This window comes from Cupressus sempervirens, chromosome 11 (genome assembly GCF_028749045.1).
Source record: "Cupressus sempervirens isolate cs-2001-9-10 chromosome 11, ASM2874904v1, whole genome shotgun sequence".
NCBI lineage: Eukaryota > Viridiplantae > Streptophyta > Pinopsida > Cupressales > Cupressaceae > Cupressus > Cupressus sempervirens.
Genome location: NC_143128.1, coordinates 400511949 through 400536708, shown reverse-complemented (window position 1 = coordinate 400536708; position 24760 = coordinate 400511949). Strand labels below are relative to the sequence as shown.

General features: G+C 32.8%; 1 pseudogene; it reads left to right on the top strand.

The window, feature by feature from the left end:
• The first annotated feature begins 21785 nt into the window (after window positions 1-21785).
• Window positions 21786-24461, top strand: LOC149529868 (sucrose transport protein pseudogene; annotated as a pseudogene).
• Window positions 24462-24760: the final 299 nt, after the last annotated feature.

The following is a 24760-nucleotide window of genomic DNA, read 5'->3' as shown; positions in this document are numbered from 1 at the left end:
AAATATTAATATCAACTTTTAAATTAAATAGTTTCAAAAATTAATTTTTACTTCTTCAAAACTTTGAAGGTATGTTATTTCTACTTTTAAATTTTAAAACTAAATATTTAAGATTGAACAAATAAATATTCAATTTATGATTCAACAAATAATGATTTCTATTTTTGTAATATTTTTAGTTATCTTATTTCTTTAATTTAATGAAAGATTTAATTTATTAAAAAATAAAAATTAAATCTAAATACTTGGTCATATAAGTGACAATAATTTCATTTTCTAACTATTGTGGCATTTTACAATTATATTAACATGCCATATTTTAAATCAATTGAAATGTTTACATTATTATCAACTATTAAATCAAAGTAATTAAATTATCATTAAATCAAACTTTTATTATCTAATCAAAAGTTTCTAATTTAATTAGATGATAATAATAATAATATTAACTAGAAGAATATAATTAATGTGTAATATTCTTATTTCTAACCTCACAATTTCATTACATAAAAAAATGACAATTATATTATGAATAATTATATTATGTGGCACTTGTTATCATCTGTCAGAATGTATCTATGAATATTTTATTTGACACCTTGCCCTGGCTCCCTAATCCTATTCTTAACCCTATCCCTAGTCCAAACTCTAATGGTTTATCCTATGCTCAACCACGTAAGAGCGGGGTTATCCATTTGAATATCCATAGGGCTATGACACAACTCCACCCTTAAACAATAGTTTTGAGGTAGATGAAGGTGGTTTTGGTGGGGAGGTTTATGCCTACAATGGGGGCTGCATAGATCCATATGGTATGTGAGGAACAAGATAATCCATTGAGCAATATGGTGCAGGAGGAACTAGATTGTCTTTGGAGATGTATAATGCCTGAGAAATTGGATCATCCAATCAGTCATATGGTGCTCAAGGAACAGGTTCATCCATGACCTTTGATGACTATGGAAATTTGACAAAGATAACCAATGGTGTTCGCAAGACTGAAGCACATGATGAGGGAAATGAAGTACAAAAATTTAGTATTAAGATCCTTCCCAATTCCTCTTCCATTTCTAGTTCTACCTCTCACACTTCCATGGACGTCCTTTGTCAAGTATTCCTTAATGCTTTTGTGATTATAGTTAATGCCTAAGTAAAGTAAAAATTAAAAAACTATTTTTCTTAGCATGATTGATTCAATTATTGGACCCTACACATACCCTAAGACAATGATATTTTATCCTCTACCATTGTAATTTGGCTACATCCTTTGAAGCTATCAAATCCTACATATTGATTTGTGTTTTGCTATTGAAGATCAAGACATATTGAATAGTCATCACTCATTGGCGATCAACCTAAACTTGGACTATGTGAATTTAGAGTAATTAGCAACTCCTTGGATTGAACAACCACTCCATTACAAATGAATGTGATCTATAGAAACCAATAGCATTGCACTCTTTGAGACTATTGACAATTTCTATCAAAGACCCATAAATTACTATGTGAATAATATATTCAAAATTATATAAGTTGTCAAGCATATATATTTGAGTTTTAGTGTGAACTCATTCATTGAGAGATTTGATTTGTTGGTAAGTGCATTGATAATAACTTGGAAAATGTATTGAAGAATAGTCACAGCTTAATACAGATCTACTTACCTCTACTTGTAGTCAAAAACTACACATTGCATTGTAACTATGTCTCCCTTGATACTATCATTTGCAAGTCCCTAATTTTCAATTTAAGGTAGCCTAAGTCAGAGTAGAAGTGTTCCTATGCATAGGCAAAATTATTGAGGAAAGCCACAAGCCTCACACCAGTGATGTCATTTACCATTCTGTATTTCTATCTATAGACATATAGAATAAGTGACACATTCATCATTTGAACATATGGAATTTTTATTCATTGTATAGATCACCAAATTGGTAATTTTCCAGCAATTATATGTATGAAAGTACATCGCATGTTGTAGGAGAATTTTGCGATGGATTGTACTCACTCACAGTGATCAAATCAATCATTGGAAGATCATACCATTTTGAGATATACTAATTTATATTTCAATGGTATCTACACTTTGCAATGTAGACACATGTTGTGAGAAGACCTTTTGATTTATATTTGGTTCTATCAGATTGGATGTGATATCTACCTATTGCTCATAATTATCAATTATTATAATAGAGTTTGGATTTGATATCTACCTATTGTTCATAATTATTGATTATTATAATAGGGACACTACAATGTCCAGTATCTAAAGTACAAAGAAAAATGATCTTCAATAGCTCATCTTTCATCCATACTTTACCAATTTAGCTTACCATGAGACTCAGTCAAATCAAAATATTCCAATGAGTCTCTTGCCAATAATGGTTTGGTCACACTAGAAGGTGTACCTCATTCTATATGAGTGATACCAACTTCATCAACATGTTTCTCAACATGCAAACTTCAAAAATATCTATATTACAAATCTCTATTGGAACTTGCACATCTAGGATGCCATCTAACCTTGTCTCATCGACATTGGTGACTCTTGTGTCTAATACACTAGGTAGGTAAATCTTTGATCCACCTATAACAATCAAAAATTTAGTCACTGATTGTCCTTAATCAATCTCTAAATATTTGAGCTCATCCTTCCCAAAGTAAATATCTTCTTGTGAGTAAATGGTAATTGGAACACCTAAAATAAACACATATGGTTCTCTAACAATAGAGAAAAAAATGATCATCAACCAACTTCTTATCCTCCTTCCTCTTCTTTCTAGGCTCTTTCTTCTTAGTAATAACTAGTCTTTCCTCCACAATCATCCTACTCATTATATCATTAGTCTCAAAAATAATTCCTCTTCTCTCCCAACCATCAAAATATTTTTTCTTTTCTTTGCAACAAGTCTATTATTATCTTGCTCTAACAAATTTCCATATCATCTTACTAATTAAAGGTAGAGTTTCCATTAAAGATGCTTATCTAATCCTTTGATCTTCATCTAGAGCTATCAATATTTTCTCCCCAAAAAAACAAATGACCTTTTGAATGGTTCCTTATCAGGTAAGGTGTATTGGAAAACTTTGACTTTAATCACAACAGAGATGTTACAACATTCAATATCTGAAATAAGATCACTAATGTTATCAGATGTCTTAAAACCCAAAGAGAAATCTACAATAGACAAATTTAGTTTCATTCACAATTTTTTAGAACTTTGAAATTCTTTTTTTTTATTCTCCATTGAATAGCATTGAACAATCTCAGCTGGGGGATAGTAGTTTTAATGATAGTTTTAGTCCATCCTTCTTAAAAAATACCTCTCCATTTTTAACAACCAACAATATTTTAGTATGCTTCTGTAATAGTACTAAGGGAAGTCCTTCATGGTTTTCATTCAAATATAAATCCATAGGTAGTTAAGATAGTAATTCAGGAGAAATGATACATGGTTTTTCCTTATTCTAGTGTAAAAGAAAACCCTTTATTGATTTATTTCTTTGGATAAGCTAATAATGAATATTGGATGATAGATCTCATAGCATAAACTTCTATGAGAAAATAAGCCTACACATACACTTTTAACTCTTTGGATTTTGTATGGGGATGAAAAAATACCCCATTATCTAATACAGTCCAATAAAATAATCAAAAATAATATTCCTCAAAATCTCCTATATAGGAAGGAAATAGAATAATATCCTTATCTATAGTACAAATCATAGTAACCCTCTAAACAATTATCTAGACACATTAAATCATGGCTTGCAGATAAAAAATAAAATAAAAATAATAACAACATAAAGAAATGTGACTAGCCTAATGAACATGTGAGAAGCTCAAAACAATTCATGTGACTTGAAGGGAAATAAGTAACACTCAAACAAGAAGGAAAAAAAACTAAATCCCCTAAGAAATATATTTATAATAGGAAGGAAACCTTATAAAAAAAATTGATAAAAGAAAGTAATATAACACTTATGGGGAAGTCGCTCCTTTTGGTTGGTGGCCACTCCCATCACTCCTCCCCATACTACTCACGTGACTTGTAAGCCATGAGTTTTGGCTATGTCAGGCCACCACCCTACAAGATATGAAGGTTGTATAAAGGTAAGGGGTGGATGGTTGGTATGGAAATGAGGTGGAGGTTAAGGGCCTACATGGGAGTAGTGTAGTATTAAGGGAGGGTTAGAAATTAGGGAGCACATGGGTACATGAAGTAGTGCTTAGGATAATGGGAATGGTGCACATGGATTAGTTAGGAGTCAGGAGTTCAGGGAATGTTTAGGATGGTATAAGGGTTAGTAGATTTGGATGGTAAGATGGGTATGACTTGGTATTGGAAATGTTAATGATGTTAGTTAATAAAGTAGAATAGGTTAGTAATATAGATAGTTAGCAATGTTAAATAGTAGTTCGTACAAATAAATGTGTAAAGTTGTTAGTAATGTGGGATGGCATAGGTGATATTTAGTATTTACTTGTTATATTATGTTAAAGAATATTTGGAGCTTAGTTTATTGATATTTGGCTATAGGGAAATGTTATTTAAATTAGGATGTGTATAATAATATTCAACATAATTATATAATATAATCTTTAGTATAAGATTATTTAATAGTCATTTTCCATTTATAAACTTGTGAAATTAATGACTATTATTGGAAGTGCAATTAGTAATACATAGGATAAGAGGAAAATTTACAAAGGACTATTTAAATCATATCGTATTTGTACTATGGGTAATTTATACATGTAAAGGTAATGTTACATATGGTGTAATATTAAATATATAGTAATTTAGTGATATATAATTTATTAAATTAGTTATAATCGTATATGAACATATATTCAAAATGAATGAAACGTATTAGGGATGCTAGGTGTAAAATCCCTATATGCATAGGATGTGAAAACTAATAGTAAGTTATTTGTATATCATTATTTTGCATAGCTAAAGAAGCATTGTTGGACATGCCCTTCCTTAATTCACTATCTAATTAATATATTATATATAGTTTGAATGCTTTTAGATTCAAGTATTAGTAAGTTATGGTTTGCAAAATGACCTTCCATTATATCATTGGCTTTGTTCAAATAGTATTACTAGGTTATTTAATGGAATATCATGTCTAATTCATTATCTAACAAGTATCACCCACTCAATTCTAACATTCTAGATAGATAAATAATCATGGAATTACTTGGATGCAACCATAGTATCTAGGCTAGTTAAATACATTGATTCCACATTGGCTTAATTTGCTATAATAAATATGATACCAATCATGGATATGTGTACCATTGTTGTAAGATTTAAATTTTGGGATGTAATTTTGATTAATCATGGATATGAGTAACCTAGAATTGCACATTTTATTAAAAATCATACCTCTCCTGCAAGCAAATTTGCTATGGAACTCTAAGCTCAACTATCCTATCTTAAGAATTTAGCATATCTAGAGTTCCTATTTGCAAAAATAATAATTTGAAAAAGCTATTGATAGTAATTACTAATTATTATTGTTGTATCTTTTGATTATTACTCACCTCTAAAAGTTTCTAACTATTACATTACAATTTTTTTCTTTGGGTATAATCAGAACGAAAAGATAGAGATTGTATGATAGAGGAATGACACCTATGGGAAGTCAAGAGGTGCAAGCTTATATGCCTACAGACATTAAAGGTATCTAAAAATAGGCTTTCATGAAATTATTTTTATGCCTATTTTAAAGGTCTTGTCAAACATTTGATAACAATGATTTACTATTATTTCAAGCACTAACACTCTTTTCTAGATAATATAGAAGCATCTAGCAATAGTCCAACATGCCCTCGCCATCTAGGATTTATGTAGGGAGTTTGTATTTGATGTGTTGTGATGAAACAAAACTTAGGTTCAGATGATCAAATTGGAGTTTCTCTTCAATATATTCATAAGGTATCCATTTGATGAAAGCCAATTGTATGATTTAATTATTTTTTTTCAATTTCCTTGAATTGTCACTCAATATTAAAAAAAACCTTTTCTTAAATTTTTTTACAAATTGATCTAAAGACAATACAACTAGTTTTAAATTTGCTTTGTATAATTCTTTGCATTGATCCTTCAACAAATAAAATTCAACTATATGTTTTTGTAACTAAAACCATTTCATATGTAACTATTTTTTTAGGATTTTAAGCTCACAAATAGAGAAGTTTCATGGTTATGCTATAATGATATGAAGAAGTTACTTCCAAAAAAGAAATTCTATTTAGTGCTAGATCTAGATCACACATTGCTCAATTCTTCTCATTTTGTTGAAGTCCCCTTGAAGAAGCAACATATGTCACATCAACTTACTTAAAGGGCATATCAAATGTTGAATCAGGTGTGCTAGTCAATTAGTTACTTGGACAATGTTTTAAATATCATTATAATCTTTGAAATGATTTCTTCTACAGTTATAAGGAATCATGATTTAGTTACCTTTTCCTTTTCCTTGATTGCACCTTTCCATGACTATTAACAATTCTAATTACCTTTTCTATTCATTACTAATATTTATTAGTAGTCTATTCACTTGATTGCTAATATTTTCACTTGATTACTGACTTAAGATTGCTTGCTTAGACTTATTTATTCTTATTCACTGCTACATGATTCGTAATCCTTTTCGTTCATGATAATAGTTTCCTATTGAGGTGGTGCTATAACAATGTTTTCAGTCCACTATTGTAAGTTAAACAGATTTGATTTGATGTCATTTTCCTCTTGAATGTTGATTTTTTCTCTTTTAATGAGTGCTTATGCTGATTGGTTTGATCTAGATATTTGATTTTTGAAGAGTAATATTAGTGGATTATCATCCTTCTTTTACTTCTATGTTTTATCTTCATCCAACATATTTATTAGAGATTTCATGTTCAAGGGATTTGAATATTGGTAAATAAAATATTTTAAGGTTAAGTGATTAGAAGTGAAGAAAAAATATTTCTTCCTTTTTGTTGTTTGGAGAATGAAGATAGAGAGTGGAATAGAAATTGATTAATTTAGCAAGAATTTTCAGAGTAGAGATGGCAAAGTTCCTTTGTCTCTTGTAAAAATTACTAGTAAAGTCATCACTTGTAAAGGTAAGATATCATGTTTCATTTTGAAATATGTATTTCTTGTCAATTTTCATGCCTCAAGATTCATAATTTTTCTAACAAATTAGTCTTATTGTTGTTCTTTCTCTGGATTGTTTAGTTGTGCTAGCATGGAGGGATAAGGAGCTGTTGGTAATACAAGATGTTTAGGCTGAGACTTTTTTAATGGTCCCTAATATTCTTATTAGGCTAATAATGATTTGACCAAGGTTTTGAATCTGGTCTTGGCAAAGCTTACATTTTTTAACCTTTTTTTCATTTTGTTTTTTAATGAACCCCATTTACACCTTCTAGCCATGTTTAATAGAATTCAAGATATTGTTCATACAGATTGTAAATATTTGATCATAAGGAAGAGGAAATATTTGGTCCCAATGAAGACTTTTAACACCCACTTGAGCATAAGGAAGAGGAAATATTCGATCCTTTGGCACCTTCATATGTTAAAATGTGAGTATTTCAATTGATTGTGCTTCATAGTTTTTAATAGATGTGATTTTTTAATGGGGTTTGATGTTTTTATTTAATGTAAAGGTCTATTTTCTTGACAAAAATTGCATAATCACTTGTATCTTTTTTTGAGAATTTAGAGTGCTCCAAATTATATTTTATAAGAATCTATCACTACAATAATTTAGAGAAGTGTAATTGACATGGAATATAATTTTAAAATGCTTGAACAAAAGAATTTAAAATTGTTGAATTATTATTGATAAAGATTTAGATTATTATTTTTCATAACAACTAAAATAATTTGTGTTCTTTGAGAAGAGTATATCATGTTACAGTGTCCATGATCATGGTAGATCTAATGTTGGGAAGACAACTTTGTCAATTTTTTGCATTATTCATTAAAGGGTACTAGCTCAACGGAAGAGCACTTGCTTTATAGTAGGAGGATGGTGGTTAAATTCCATCATGCCCTAAGATGACTAAATTAATGATAAAATAAAATACCAAATAAACTACCAAATATATTACCAAATAAACTACCATATATAATACCAAATACACTACCAAATAAACTACCAAATATACTACCATATATACTACCCAAAAAACTACCAAATATACTACCCAAAAAACTACCAAATAAACTACCAACTAACAACCAACTAACAACAATAAATGACTAAATCAATGACCTAATAAAAGATTAAAATAATTTAGTCATAAATTTGGTTGGGAGATCAATGTCTAGCAATAAACTACCATTGGTCATGTGATCAAAATTAGTCACATATCTACAATTTATAGTAATAAATATAGTAATATATTGTTGTTTTTTTACTAGTGATATCCGTGGACAATATATTCTTACAATTGATATCAGAGTGTTAGGTCCTTGAAGGACAAGCTTAACAACTTTGGGAGATCAATGGTGAATATTCAAAAAGGATATTCCTAGATTTGATGGGGCCAACTATGATAGTTGGAAGGAGAATATGAAGACTCATCTATTGTGCATGGGTCCAAGTTATTGGATCTTGACAAAAAGTAAGAATAAAATTATTGAAGAAGAAAAGCTTGAAGGATCTAGTGAATTTGAGAGAAATAGAAGCTTTGCTATCATCTCTTCCAAAGAATGAATATAGTCAGGTAAAGTCACTTAAAACATCTTATGAAATTTGTAAAGCATTAGAATCTACTTTTGAAGGTGATACACATGCAAAGAGAATGAGATTGCATAATTGGATATGTGCATTTCAAGATGCTAAGATGATGGAAGGTGAATCTATAAGAAGTTATATTGGTATAATGTTATAAATTGTTGTAAGAATTCAATCTTATGGTGGAAATGAGGAAGAAGATGAAGTAATATGGAAGATTTTCAAAATCTTGAGACCACCATTCAAGCAAGTAGCTCAAATGATTTAGCTAGTAATGCCTTGCACTAAAGATTTCACAAAGGAAACATTTCTTGGAAGATTAGAATCTACAAAAGTAGATTTGAGATAGTTTGGAGATCTAGCAAGAGTTTAAACAACTTTCAATGCCCTAAAAATTTAACCTAATCTGACAAGGAGTGCAAGTACACATAGAGATTTTTTTAGTAGTAGCAGATCTAATGAAGATAAGAAGATTGAGGAAGGAATAGCCCTTCTTGTGAGAAGACAAAAAGATGGTAAGAAAATCTTTAATATTGGACTTGTGATGAATTTGGTCATTATGCATCTAAATGTCCTAAAAGAGAGAAAAAGTATAAGGGGAAGTTTAAGCCTAGAAGAAATAGAGATATAATTTTTTTTATGCAAATGAAGATGAAGAATTTGATGAGAAAGGTCAAAGTGAAAGTTATGATGAATTTGGATTTGTGGCTATCAAGGAAGATGATCTTGATAGAGAAATTAGAGAAGAAAGAGCTCTAATTTTCCAAGTGGAAAAGAAATTTCATTAGATAATTAATAGTGGTTGTTCACATCACATGACTGGTGATATGAATAAGTCTATTAAGTTCAAGAATCATGATGGAGGTATTGTTAGAGTTGGTAACAATGCAACCTGTCATATAACATGAATTGGATCCATTACTCTTAATGGTAAAACTAACACTAATAATGTTTATTTTGTTGAGGGATTGAAGTATAACTTGTTGAGTGTTGGACATTTGGTGGACATGGATTATCAATTGTAGTTTATTGAGAAGACATGCATTATCAAAGACAAAGATAATAAGATTATTGGAACATGCACAAGATCTAGAGGCAATGTAGTTTTGTTGAATCCTACTAAAATGATATGTTTGGTAGCTAAAGTGGACAATAGTTGGTAGTTGCACAAAAGATTCTATCACATAAAGTTTGATAATATTTTGAAGGTTAGTAGCATATTTGCAATTAGAGACTTGCCTAAGATTACAAAGCCTACTAATTTTGTGTGTAAAGAATGTATTTTGGCTAAATAGAAGAAAGTATCATTTCCTAGCAAGAAGTTCACTATCATAAAGAAGCTAGAGATCGTTCACACAGATCTGAGTGGTCCTTCTAGAATAAAATTATTCTATGGTGAAAGTTACTTTATGATTTTTTTTGATGATTTCACTAGAATGATATGGGTAACATTTTTTAAAGAGAAATTTGAAGCTTTTGAGAAGTTTAAGATGTTTAAGAATAGAGTTGAGAATGAATCTAGTGTTAAGATAAAGTGTTTGACATTTGATAGAGGAAGAGAATTCACCTCTAGAGAGTTTAAAATATTTTGTGAAGAGAATGGGATTGTTGAAAGAAGAAATAAATCAATAGTAGAGGCAATAAGAGCAACGTTGTTTGAGAATGATGTTTATAAGACATTTTAGAGAGAAGTAGTCAATATAGAAGTATACACTTTGAACATAGTATAGATCAAAAAAGGGATCTAGACACTCAAACTTAATACCTAGGGCCAATAGACCCTAACAATACATATAGAGTTAGCCAAATACACTTTTCACATTTATTTTAGAAGTTTTTGGTAGCCCAACTTAGGAAGACCATAACTCTTGAACTGTTGCTTTGATTGGCTATTATAACAACTTTTTAGAGACCTTGGCTCCTAATCTACAAGCTTAGATTGGTGCAAGCACCCATCCCTCAATTTTTTAGGCATCATCTGAGGCCTCTAAGGCCTTCAAAACTAAGCTTGAAGCTTTTATACCAAAATTACATAGACAATAACTCTACATTAAGACAACCCTTATTGAAACAACTGAAAGGAAATATTTTTGGATGATGCAAGATTATTCTTACACCTAGGATGCTCTTGCATCACAAATGCTAAGTTCCTCTCTATTATGCTATGTAATCCTACCCTTCCCTCATTTTTTAGTGTAGCCATATCCTTTAATGATACTAAAGGAATATTCTTTTCATTTGACATATTATCTTTCCAAAGTAAATCTCTTATAAGCTTTTCAATTTGTTGAATTGAGCCTTTGGGATTGAAATGTAATAATTTGGGATTTATGTGAGGAATGATTTGATGAGAAGTATGTGTCCTGATAGTAAGATCCACTTCACTTTCCAAGCAAAAATCTGAGCTTTAATTCTTTCAATAAAAAATTTCTAATAGATGGCTTTATTGCTCCCTAAGAATAGTGAAACCCCTAGATATCACTAGTACATTAGGCCCCCATTTTCGACCAAAGGCCTATTTGGGTTGTTAAATTCATTTTTTTTGAAAAAATGGGCCCGATATGGTTGAAATTTTGACCAAATTTTGACTATGGTAAAATTGTTTAAATTTCAACCTTCAGAACATAAGAAAAAAGGTCATGGAAGTGTTAATTTTGTTTTGGGGTGCACCGTGACTACAATGGGCGGGAGTTTGGTGTAGGGTCAACAGGAGAGGAGAAAGGAGGTAAGAATCTGGTCATTAGATATCCTTGTGGAAAATTTATATTTCTGATATAATGCACTATTCATTTTTTGTATTTCTTTTGCATGCAAGGAATCTTGAGATGTCTTGGTGTTAGAAAACTCTGGATTGGAAAAAAAGAATGTAATATGCCATAGTTGCTCCCATTTGCTTTTTCACTCAAATTAGCAGCATTACCTCTGACAAAATTTGATCTAGACCCATTCACATAGGTTTGTGGCCATTTTACTATAGATTTCTTACCATTTTACTGTAGATTGCTTTGCAAGACATTAAACAAGAACTCAATCTTTGGGAGGATTGATATATTGTAGAACATCTGTATCTGCATTCCTTTCCTCTTCATTCTAGTAGTTTATTTTCATCTTTCTGTATGGCTTGCATCCACAACATGACCTTATTGAGTTAGGAGTCTTTTTCACTACTTTATTTAAAGAAGAAAGGAAGCTTAGCTTGCAAGTTTTCAAAAGAACTTCATTGTAGAGTTTGGAGCCCCAACAATGTAAATACTATGAGGAAACTATACGAGATGCATTGTTATAAGTTATACAAGCTTTCCTGGTGCAATCTAGAAGTACCATTTTAAGGAACTGTTTCTCCAAAATAGAAAATGTAATGTAGTGATTCTAGTAGATGACGTGCAGATGGGTATGCTTGTGTGAGAGAAAAAAGAAGAAGAAAAGAAGCAATTTGCTTTATCATCTCTAGCTAAAGATGGAGCTCATACTCTTGAAGCTATATTATATTCTCTCATGGATAGTCTTGCTATAAATAATTATTCATTTTTTCCCTCATGCTTGTGCTTTGAATGATTAGGGGTAGCGTGTATCTTGTTGGTGTTTCAAACTACTGAAACTATCAAGCAACACAATACTTAATATCACAGTGAAATGACTCACACAATCTAGGGATTAACTAATTCCCAATATCAATTATATGAATGAATCACTATAACCCAACTTCAACAAAACCAAACGATGGTTTCCTACTCTTCTAGCTCTGCTAAACCAAGGCAGGTATACCTAGGGATAATTCTAATGCAACTGTGTATGAAATTATCTTAGTTTCATTCTGATTCTCATCTGTTACCTTCACATACATACACAGCTCACTTCAATTCTTCAATGCTCTCAAACTTATATGCATCCCTTATCAGTAGATCTGTTCATAATTCTCCTAAAATTTACAAATATTCTTGGAAATAATAGCTACCTAAGACTCAGGAATTAGATATAAATGAGTTGAGACCAGCATTTATAATTCTTGAACAACATTGAAATAATTTTGATTTTATAAGATGACTTGATATGCAGCAACAGAATTCATCCTTGTTTACTTCTGATTTATAGGACCAGTGCCTTATCCATTAGGCAAGAAATTGACTATTGGTTGGAGATCTAATTCAAATAACTTGTATAAGAATTAATCAACTGCAATCACCCATCTCCATTCTTATGCAATATCCCTTTTATGAACTCATAAACCCTACTGATTTACTGAAGCATTTATATAATTTCTTGAATTAAAAGCAACAATAAAACCAGCATACAACTCATCCAGACTGCATTCAGCCAAATAAACCTTATTTAAATGACTTCAAAGTAAACAAACCCATAAACTAGAGACAAAAAATGATGACACAGATATAGTATAAATACCCTATTGTATTATCCTTTTCATATGACTAATACAATAACCAATAGAAAACCCATTGAATGCCCAAAATAGATTGCCATTTCTATCATTTCAAATTGCTTATTAGAAAGTACAATGGAAGCAAACTCAAAACCCCTACATACTATTGGACCGACTGTATATGTACTCTTCTTGAAAGAAAACAAAAAATTACATAATTCTCAAACCATCACAATGCCTTGAAAACTCATTTATATAGATATGAGTTGCAAAAAGCAAAGGGAAAATGTGATTGATAGGTGTCCAAGGAACAAAACATTACATAAAAGACAAAAAGGTCACAATAGAATGCCAGGCATATCAAATATTCTTTTAGGTAGGCCTATTCCTGTTACTGCTGTACTTATCAACTTTTTATTTGTCTCTCATTATTTCAGATCCTTAGAATACGTGGCTACCAAGATAGCCAATGAGGGGTGATCTTGTAATGCCTTCAGATCAGTTTGTTCTTGTGGGTTTTCACTGCTTTCACCTTGAGAAGGCACTATTTCCTTTTCACTTTCTTCTTCCTTCAATTCTAGTGTTGATGTGTCAATGACCTACACCTCATCTTCCTGTTCCCTATCATTATCTAAATTGCCTTCCTCCAACTGCTGGTCTAAAGGAATATCTGCCATCCATGTGTTAAACTATATGTCATCTGGCCAGCTGAACCGTAGGATATCATCTTGTTTCTTTAATATATAATCAGCCTCCTCTTCAAAACCAACAAATTCTTGCCTCAAAGAATCAAAAAATAATTGGACTTTAACCAATTCCTCTGTCATGGTGGCCCACCAAGCATGACCCTTTTCATTAACAACTTTATTTATCCTTTTGCAGAAAAGGTCATCCAGTTGTTTACTCTATTCATCCTTATTTTTCAATTGGTTCTTTCTATCCAAAGCACAAGGAAATAGATCAAATTTTTGATTCTTGTATTTATTCAAATAAGAAACAATTTTTAGTTGCAAAGCAACTCTCCTGTTATCAAAATCTATCAAGTCATTAGCAATATCATATAATTTTTCAATATGGTCATTTGAAGACCTTATAACTGAATAACATAAAAGGGTGATTTCTTTTTTCCTTTTTCCTCACTTGTTAACAATAGGCTTGAGGATTTCATCATGGGTTTTCAATTGCTCCCATATACTTATTACTCTTTCCAACTGATCAAAAAACAAGGGCCATTCAATCTTATCTACCAAATACATTAGGGCCTTTCTAAGCTTATCCTCATATTGCGTATTTAACGCTACATGTAAAGCCCATAGCTTACTTTTTTCTTCTTCAAAATCTTCAGCTGTATAATATTCTGGCCTTTGAGGTGTGTCTGGTAGTTCTACAAGGGGGGTGGATTTAAAAGGTTCCACTAGAGGACGTGGGTATCCTATTCTTGGCCTTGTGGACTTCCCCATTACCTTGTTTTCAAGTTCAATTCTCCTTTTTACCTCCCTATTATAGGCCTCAAGAAGTGTTTCATATTTACCCTGTAACTCAAACATGGCCTGTTCCTCCTTCTTTGCATTATCCAAAAGAAACTTGGAAGATTCCACATTCCAAGATGCTGCTTGCACATATGAGGTATCAGAAACTCTTCTCACAATTAAGCTTCCCATCAAGCCAGAGTCATCTGACTGTGATGATGTGGGTCTGGATCCTCTTCTTAGTGACCAACTAACAAATGTAGCTTGATCTTCAATGAATGAAGTGCCTTGAAAGTTCTCTTTATTCTGGTCTTGTAAAGTCAATTTATTTGAAACAGAACTAAAAACTAAAGCATCAACAATATCCCAATTTGGCAACAATAAAATGTTAGATGCCTTGACCATTCCCCCCCCTTCCTCAGGGCTTATATTTTGCAATTCTTTTATCATTTCTTCTTTAGTTTGGTTCTAAATGGAAGTTTCATCCATTTTTGGATGCTCTGTTTTCATCTTTTTACATTTCTCCTCATAAATGTTCATGTTTGCCCTCCATGCAAACTACTAAAAAGCCCTAGATTTAACAAAACTATCATCAATCAAAAATTTATGACTTTCCTGCTCTAACATAGGGTCTAATTCCCTACCACTAATCTGCTACAGTTAGATCCAAACTTGGGAGGGAAGGTTCTGGAGGGTTACCTTCATCTAATTCTACTTGAGTAATAAAAATACCTCCCTGTGATCCCATCCCTTTGATCTGTTCACCAGTGAGATGTTCTTCTCCAATCCTCAAAGGGGACTGAGTGGGAAAATATTCCTCAACTTGAGCCTTTCTTCTATTATTACCATCTACCTCTTAGGACTAGGCTCATTAGGTCTCTCCTCTTGGGCTATACTAGTGGATCCTTTTATTTGTTTTCCCTTATCTATAGGAACCCTTTTATTCTGAATTGTAGTATACCCAAGCCTCTTTTGTACAATTATTTTACCAGCTCCCACATTTGGGGTGAAAGCCAATCTCCTTATGACCTCTCTAGCCTTATCAGGATAGGAATCAATAAAAATTTATTTCTTTTCATTCATGACTTCCATTATTTTAGGGAAATTATTCATGAATTTACTTATTTTTTCAGCCTCTGTAACAACATTATCTAAAGGATCATATTTATTATCAAAACAATGAATGAATTCTAAGACCCGGGAATAAACTCTCCACATTTCCTTTTTAGTTTCTTGCTCCTACAATGAGAATTCATTCCTTATAATGTCCTCTAAATAATAAGAATAGTTCTTGACTGGTCCCAACTTGATTCTATGCCTCAACATCTGATTGAAAAATTGCTCAGAATCACAAAAATGGGGATGAGAGATAGCCATTATATACTACTCCAAAATTTTATGCAAAAAGAGCCATCCCCCTTTTGTAATCACAAACTAATGGGCCACTGTGTAGGTAGGGAAAATTGACCCTAATTGCCTTTTCAACAAAAATATTTCTTCAACTCCTCCTAACTGCCACAAAACTTCAGCCACTCCAACCTTCAAAGGTACTTGGTAAGGAAAAACATGAGGACTCCCTTTAAAATCATATATTCTGAAAATAGTAGAAATAGAGTAAGGGATGATATCTCCCCAATTATGGGAAACTTTCAAGTCATGGGGGTTATCCATAGGCCTAATGAGACTCATTAGTGCTTTAGGGATTCTGGGATTGTCACTCAATATAAGGCACCTTAGCTTAGAAGCAAAATATCTATCAAATCTAACAAAACTAACATTACTTGCATCCTAGGTCATATCTACACTCCACAACTGGACTAGTAGTATTTCCCCATTCTCCTCTCTGTTTAGTTCCATCTCATTACCAAAATATGTCACTCCTTTGAACAAAAACATATGCATTAATAGAAAGTAGTGACCAAAAGTTTTTTCCACCTTGCCCTTCGCAATTCCAACTAAACCAATGTGAATTTCTTCAGCCAAAAAGGAAGCAAAATCAAAAATAACATCTACACTGAAGGAAGCAATCTGAACCATCATGTACATGAAACCAATGGGCATAAGTTCTTGCTCATCTTCACCAAAAACTCAGCATAAGGTCCTGTATATCTCTACAGCCTGAGAAGTAAAAAGACTCTTCTTAAAAGGCTCTCTAGAGGGTACAGTAATTATTAGCAAAGTTCCTATTGTACCAATATGTGCCCTTAGTGCACCTCCCATGATTACATCCTTCTTTGCTTTATATTCATTCTCTAATTCTACCAGATTGATTTGCACATGGTAATCTGATAATGGTTCCAAGTGAAAAACCTCTCTAATTTCTTTAGGAGTAATCGAGACCAGAGGCACACCATCCTTTCTTCTTACAACCCTAATGGCTTTGTCATAATTCTTAGCAATGGCTTCAAGCAAATCATAATCCATGAAAGCACTTGGGACTACTAACTTTCCCAAATCAAAATTCCAGACATTAGCATGCGGGGCAAACAACTTCCTTTCTGAAAACCACTTTTTAAATAGGATAAGACTAGTTTGAGTAGTTGTTGCGTCCCTTACCCAATTCCCCTTTTCATATAGGCCATTTGCAATTTTAAGCCTAGGGTTAAAGGAAATCAAATTTTTAGCTTGTGCAGGCTCTATAGTAGACTCTAGGAGTAATTCTAATAAATCATCATGGACATTCCTATCCATATAGTTAATTTGCCTAGAAAATGGCTTCTTAGGAGGCATTTTATAGTATTGAGTGAACTGGAATGCCACAGAGGTTATAGTATGAGTACTTACTTGACTTGCTGAACTTTTTCTTCTTTGAACCTCTGTAATTGATCTCAAACAACTGAGGAATAGTTTTCACATTCTTACCAAGCTTAACACGATGAAACCAATAGGCTCTTGTGCTCAAAAAATCTACAATCTTTGTTTGCATGGGACTAGAATTAATGAAAATCTCCTGTATTATACTCTATTTTTTCCACATGAGAAGCTTTCATTTATCATAAATGCGCAGGACAGAAAAATAGAGTGGTGTCACATTTTCTTTTTTAAACTTGCGCCGTTGATCCATGAAAAATCCTACGACTTGGGAATGAAAACTAGGCTGACTCAGCTTTCTTCTTAACACATTGGCAGTCAAACCAATGAAATACCTCCATTTGTACCTTTCCTTCAAGGCTGGTGCTTCAAACTGGGCCCACGGATGAACACAAACACGTGTCATCAACTCGCTAACTTGTTATACATAACTCTCAAGCACCTTTCCACAGTGAGCTAGTGATAACCACTAATCTTACTTTAATCATGTGGAAGATAATTGAAACAACCTTTAAGAACACAATGGTGGGTCCCTTGCTTGTTAACTCACTATACTTATTTATTGCACATCTCCTCATAGCGAGTTAACAAGCGTTGTCGATCTAGATTTGATCTTGTGGTCAGTAATTTACTGTAACAGTGGTGGGCCACCACTCACCAACTCACTATACAAAACTTCCAAGCACTTCTTCATAGCAAGCTAATGATGGCCTTTGATCCTGGCTCAATCTTATGATCAGAAATCTTTGTACTTTATACACAGGAAGTGGGTCCATGATACTGCTATCGCTAAGTTGGCTCAACAAGCTGGCACACACACACACACACACACACACACACATATATCTTGATGACATCACATGTCTTGGGCCTTGCCGTGTTTATGACTTTCAAGTGGGTCGCTATGTTGCTACGGACAAAAAAACCAACAATTTGACTAGTGACATGGCAAGCTCTGACGAATCAAAGTTTTTCGGCTCAAAGATATTTCAACAAGATGCCACCATGTAATTTGATCTACATAGCTCATCCTTATCATGTCACTCATTCGGGGCCCACCTTTGAGGATTTTTTAGTTACATTACCATTTTCGAGCAATTGCTACATTGCTACCGGCATAAAAACCACAAATCTGGCTAGCGATATGGTGAGTTTCGGTAAGCACTTTAAAAACAACGCCCGAAAAAAGAAACTACAAAAGACAATAACCTACAGAGGGAAAAAAGTTAAACATGCACCATATCTTCCTCGGGATCCTCAAAATTACTTCTAATCTTAGAAAGACGCAAGTGTTTTCAGTTAGCGACTTGGTGAATTGCCGGATAAAATTAAACTCCGATGACACCACTTGCAAATATTTCCACATGCCTTTCTTCTTGAAACTAACTGGTTTGGGACATAGTACATGGTCAATAGATCTTCCTACCAACACATTTTGTGGCACCGAACTCCACTTTTCTGTATCACACATAATTCTCCAATGGTCGCTACCTCGCTATGCTTAACATATGAGCATCTTTCCATAGTGAACATGCGACAACCATAGATTCAAATCCGATCAGACAGCAAGATTAAAACCCCTTTTTCAAAAGACTTAAAAACGATGATCAAGCAGGTGGGAAAAGAATATTTGCTCCTTGTTGTTTATTTATTTTAAAAAATTTTGCTCCAAGAAAAACTTAAAAGTACAAACCTAAGGCTTTTCACAAATTTTTCAAAGGTATCGAAATATACTATGCCAAAACCTAAAGCCCTATGACTTATCAGAAACTTCTCATCTAATTTTTTTTATGATCCTAAGAAAATTTGATTCACAAAAAATTAGACCAACATATCTGATGTACTCATTAAAAGATACTTTGTCCTCAATTGAGGGATCATTTTTGTACAATTTAATGTGAATAGCACACAAATTATATTGCACATTTATCTGCTAGATGTTGGGTACGTTGATTTGACATAATAAATTAGTGGCTGCTAGTTTTGACAGATTCAAACTTGTGAAAAAAATTCTAGAAAACATTTTTACTATCCAACATAGTTAACCTGAGAAACCAACAACTCCATGGATATATCCACACAACCTCTATAAGTTTTTAATATGCATAGCTATGGGTATTCTATTTAAATTTTCAAACTTAGTGCCATCGACTTAAGTAGTCCTTGATATGTTCTACTAATAAGTCAGTGAGTCACTACTGATATGTAAGACATGGAAACAAATAGCTTCTTATTATGGGCTGGCGTATTTATTGCTTCTGGGCACTAACATACTACAGATCTTTACTTTTGCATTAGAAACCTTGTGACTATTAAGCAGTACAAACTTAATAATTTTACTACTTGGATTAGTGGGATCAAGAATGCTTTCGAGCATAGATCTAGGTCATTTCTTGATTTCTAACTCTTCAACTATTTTTTGTCAAATTTTTACATAACTCTTGTATCACTTCTAGTCCTCCAATAAAATTCTTGTTTACTTTGTGTTCTTGTGTTGTAACTTTTTAAGCTAAGCCAGAGCTTTTTGATGTCTAGGTTTTAGGCTTGCATGTTTATCTTTTCAGTGAGATACATTATATGATGTTTTTCCTGTTGACATGATGAATTTTGAAGAATGCACTGGTTTAGGTCTAGCCCTTTTTCATACTTCATTCCTACATTTGTAGAAATGTTTCTTTCATACTGTTACTTGAATTTGTAATAGTAGCTTGGATAGTTATGGACATTTTAATCTGTAAAATATATACCCCCACTTGGGTTTACTCACCATGTCATCATTCTAGAAAGTTAATTTACAGCAAGTTAGTGCATTGTAACATTGTGAGGCCTTAGTTTTATTTGTTGTTTTAATATAGAATTGCAAATAGACAATAGCTTGGGAATAGTAAATAGTTTCTAGCTATTGCTTCCAAGTTCAATGACCCTTCTCATGTTTGTAGTTGTATCTAATTCCAAGCACTTCCCCATAAACAATGATGTAATTTCCACATTTGAGCGTTATTTGCCTTTTGCCATAAGATAGTCATCCCCCAACATAATGGACACTTTATGCATGATTTCATTTGTTTTGAATTTCATTTTTTTCAATCTATTCAAGGAAACTTTCCCCAAAAATACAATCATTGGTTTTGTGGTCCGAAGAGAGAAATTTTCCAACATTGTCAGTGGAAAGGTGGTATTGACTAGCCACCTCCAAGTATCCAAAAGCACCTTTGAATGTGGTATCCCTTTTGAGATCACTATTTCTTCCACACAAGATATCTACCACACTATAGAGGATTATGAGCAATGCATTTTTGATTTTGTATTTGACTTGTGTACTTGCCTATCTTCTCACCAATCCTTGGCATTGATTTTCCTTAGGTCCATGAAGGTCATTGCATGCATGTGATCCTTTGACTCAATGGCCACATTAGAAAGTTGGGTTGCATCCATGCTTCCCTCTTTTTTTACCATAATATTTTGAAACTTTAGAATGTTGTAAGTAGACTTGAGAGGATCTCTATCACTTTGTTAATTCTCTAGTAATACAATCTCCCCTAGGACAACATTTGTCATGATAAGAAAATGTCTTCCACATGCAATTTTACAATTGTGATTGACTTTGGTAACTAGACCCGAGCACAACCTTAGCTTCTGCTATATTATTGGCTTCAAGAATCAATTTTTGTGTATTCAAATCTGATGTATCTTCTTTTGAGCTTGCTATTCCTCATTGAATACTAGAGATTGTCAAAATCAAAATGTGCTTAAGCTAGATTTGAGATTCTGTTGGATAATCTTGCCACACATCTCAGATTTAATTTTTGTGTTTTTTTGAAAATTATTTAGGATTGGGCAATAAAAACCCAATAATCTAAAAGAATGCTACAACAACACATTACCAACCATCCAATATTATTATTAATTAAGTGTGAAATTAGTCCCATCACAAATAAAGATACTAATAAAGATACTCATTGTATTCAGGTGATGTTTCCATCTCTACCATCACCTATCATTATTTGCAGCAACTTACACATATTCATAAGGATCATATCACAAATCACACACATCGTGATTATAATGAGCACCTGTCTCATATACAAAAACTTGCTCATACACATTATAGGTACACAAGTTAATTAGCTTTCCATACATCACATACATAGTAAGTAGCTCCAATATACATCACAAAGACTATAGTGACTTGCTCACACGTGAATCACAAGACATCATATATATATAATCTAGAATCATTAGGTTCATGCAATAGTTAATGTTATCGACATATCCATCATTTGAAACCTCTTTTATTGCCATAGTAAGTTTCATTAAAAAATTGATGTTATTTGTCATACGGATACCAATTTTTTGGAGTTGGTGGGATTTTTTTAATCATGAATAGAAATTTTCATGTGGGAAGAAAAGTGAAGAATGGAGTTCCTCTGAGAACTCTAGCAAGGTTGCATTAGTGGTAGCAGGGATGCAATTTGGATGGGCTTTGCAGCTCTCCTTACTGACGCCATATGTGCAGGTTTTAGGTATTCCTCATACATGGGCTAGTTATATATGGTTGTGTGGCCCTATTTCTGGCATGTTTGTGCAACCAATAGTGGGGTATTATAGTGATAGATGCAAGTGCTCCCAGGGAAGAATGAGGCCATTTATAGTTATGGGAGCATGCATTGTGGTAATGGCAGTTATGCTCATTGGATTTTTAGCAAATTTGGGATGTATGTTTGGTTATTCAATCTCATACAGGCCAAGACCTATTACTATTTTTGTTTTGGGGTTTTGGCTCCTTGATCTTTCCAACAATATGCTTCAAGGGCCTTGCAGGGCAATCCTCGCAGATTTATCAGGTATGTCATGCTTATATTGTTTTGCTATTTGCTGCAATGGTATCTAGAAAGTTTATGTTTAAGATGATGGTTAAGGCCTGACTTACAACCTTTTTGAGCTACATTTCTTTTTCCCCTCTCTTTTTTTCAATGTCATCGTGTAGTATTGTTCAAGGTAATGGTCAACTTGCAGACATTTGTCCTATGTTGGTGTTAGCTCAAATCTTGCTTGAACATGACCATTTATAGAAAATTTCCAACAAAAAGTACCATGTATAAAACAACTCAAATTTTTAGAGAAAGAAACCTTTTTGATTAATGCAAAACTTTGACATTTCCCACCTCTCGAGGTTTTTAATCTTCAATGCCCAATGTTCAATACTTTTCCATGATGGGTTGTCTGATAAAACCTCCTTAGCTTAGCCATGTAGAAAACAAACCTTGAAGGAAGTATATGTTTACAAAATGTCTCTGTTAAGATCAGCCATTACAGGATGGTGAGGTGATTAGTTTTTAATCTACAAAGACTAATGTTTAGATTCATGAAACTATTACTATAGTAATCCGCAATCAACTATATTTATTCCCTTCAGAGAAAGTTTTACCTATGGGATATTTTTTATTTACCATTTAAAAAGGGATGTACCAATTGTTTTTGCTTTCAAAAATTTTATCAAGCAAAATATTTCATTACCATAGCTCATCATAGGTCTTTGAAATTGTTTCCATACTACATTTAAAGAGGCTTTGGTTGAAGCCAATAATTTCCTATGGTTTATCATTAGATTTCATTAATGGTTATAAAGTTTTAAAATTTAGCTCTTGATGGTTGTAGTTTGAATAATTATGCTCATCAAAGGCTATATCCCATTATCTTATGTCAAGCATTTCCTGTTAGGAGTGCATATTTCATCAAAGGCAATGCTAGATAGGTTTGGATTTTTTATATTCTAGTGTGTACCCATTAAAGACTCCTCTACTACAAATACAGTTTCTTTTCTCAATGGAGAGACTTACCAAAAAGAACATCCATACTTGGTTTATATTTCATTGATTGTATACCAGAAAGGTCTGATTTCTTCGCATTCCTTGGAGAGGGACATTTTCCATAGGGAATTTCACTTCAAGGAAAAAGTTGTTCATTTTCATGGGCTAAGTAGTGCAAATTTTGAAGGAAGAATTTTGAATCTCCCTATCATTCAAGGACTCAATATAGTGTTTCCATGAGCAAATTTTGCTCTTCACAAATAGCCACAAGAAATTAAAACTAGGCAACCATAAATGAACTCTAGATTGTATTCTCTTGCTAAATAAAGAACTTTAATTTGATGAATGAAATATTTTACTAAATTCTAGCCACTCTTGAAGCTCCACCCATATGTATTTCTAAATGCTTTTCCTCTGGTAGGAAAAAACTAGAGATGAACTAGGAGTGCCAATGCCTTTTTCTCACTGTTTATGGTAGTAGGGAATGTGTTAGGATTTGCAAGTGGTTCTTATAGTAAATGGTATAAAAAAATTCTGTTCACAAGAACAGAGGCCTATGGTGTTAGCTATGCTAATCTAAAGTCTGCATTTTTTATAGCAATAATCCTCTTAGTGGCTGCTACCATTCTCAGTGTAACAACCACCCCTGAAAAAAGATGGTCAAAGGCTCAAGAAGAAGCAAAAGCAAGGGCAAAGGTAGTGGGAGGTAAAATTCATAAGCTAGTTGATGAAAATGATGAAGATGATGAGGAGCAGGAGGTTGATGAGGCAACCCAAGAGACATTCATATGGGAGTTATTTAGTACTTTCAGAGATCTCCCTTCTCCAATGCTGTATTTACTTATTGTAATTGCACTGACATGGCTTGCGTGGTTCCCCTTATTACTCTTTGACACAGATTGGATGGGTCAAGAAGTTTATAAGGGAAAGCCTTTTGGTCCTAAACCTCTTCCAATTTTATATGATGAAGGTGTCAGATTAGGATAATTTGGCCTAATGTTAAATTCCATAATTCTAGGAGCAACTTCTTTGATGATAGAAACTATGGCTCACAGGACTGGCCCTAAATTATTGTGGGCAATCGTAAACTTCATTCTGTGCCTTTTGCTTTCATGTACTATTATCATCACCAAACTTGCTGAAAATCATGAATCTGTACCTCCCCATAGTTCTGTTAAAATTACAACTTTGGTTGTTTTTTCAGCCCTTATATATCGTCGTGAGTTCATCTTGGACAAAGCCTAATATACTCACAATTTTGTTAACAATGTTTTTACTAGTGTTCAAAAAACATATCATTGATTTATCAAAATTTATTCTCTATCCAAAAACCAATGTGTACATATCTAGCACTTGTTTAATTTGTTTTTCTTAAAATATTGTGGAATTGCCAAATAGTAGAGTGTCACCTACAAAAAAGGAGTGCATAATTGCAATTTTTTTACCTTGAATAGACACTTCATTCCAAAGTCCCTAAGGATTTCAAGGAGTAATGAGCTTGTTGAAAGTCTCTACCAAAATGATAAAAAGACTTGGAGATAATG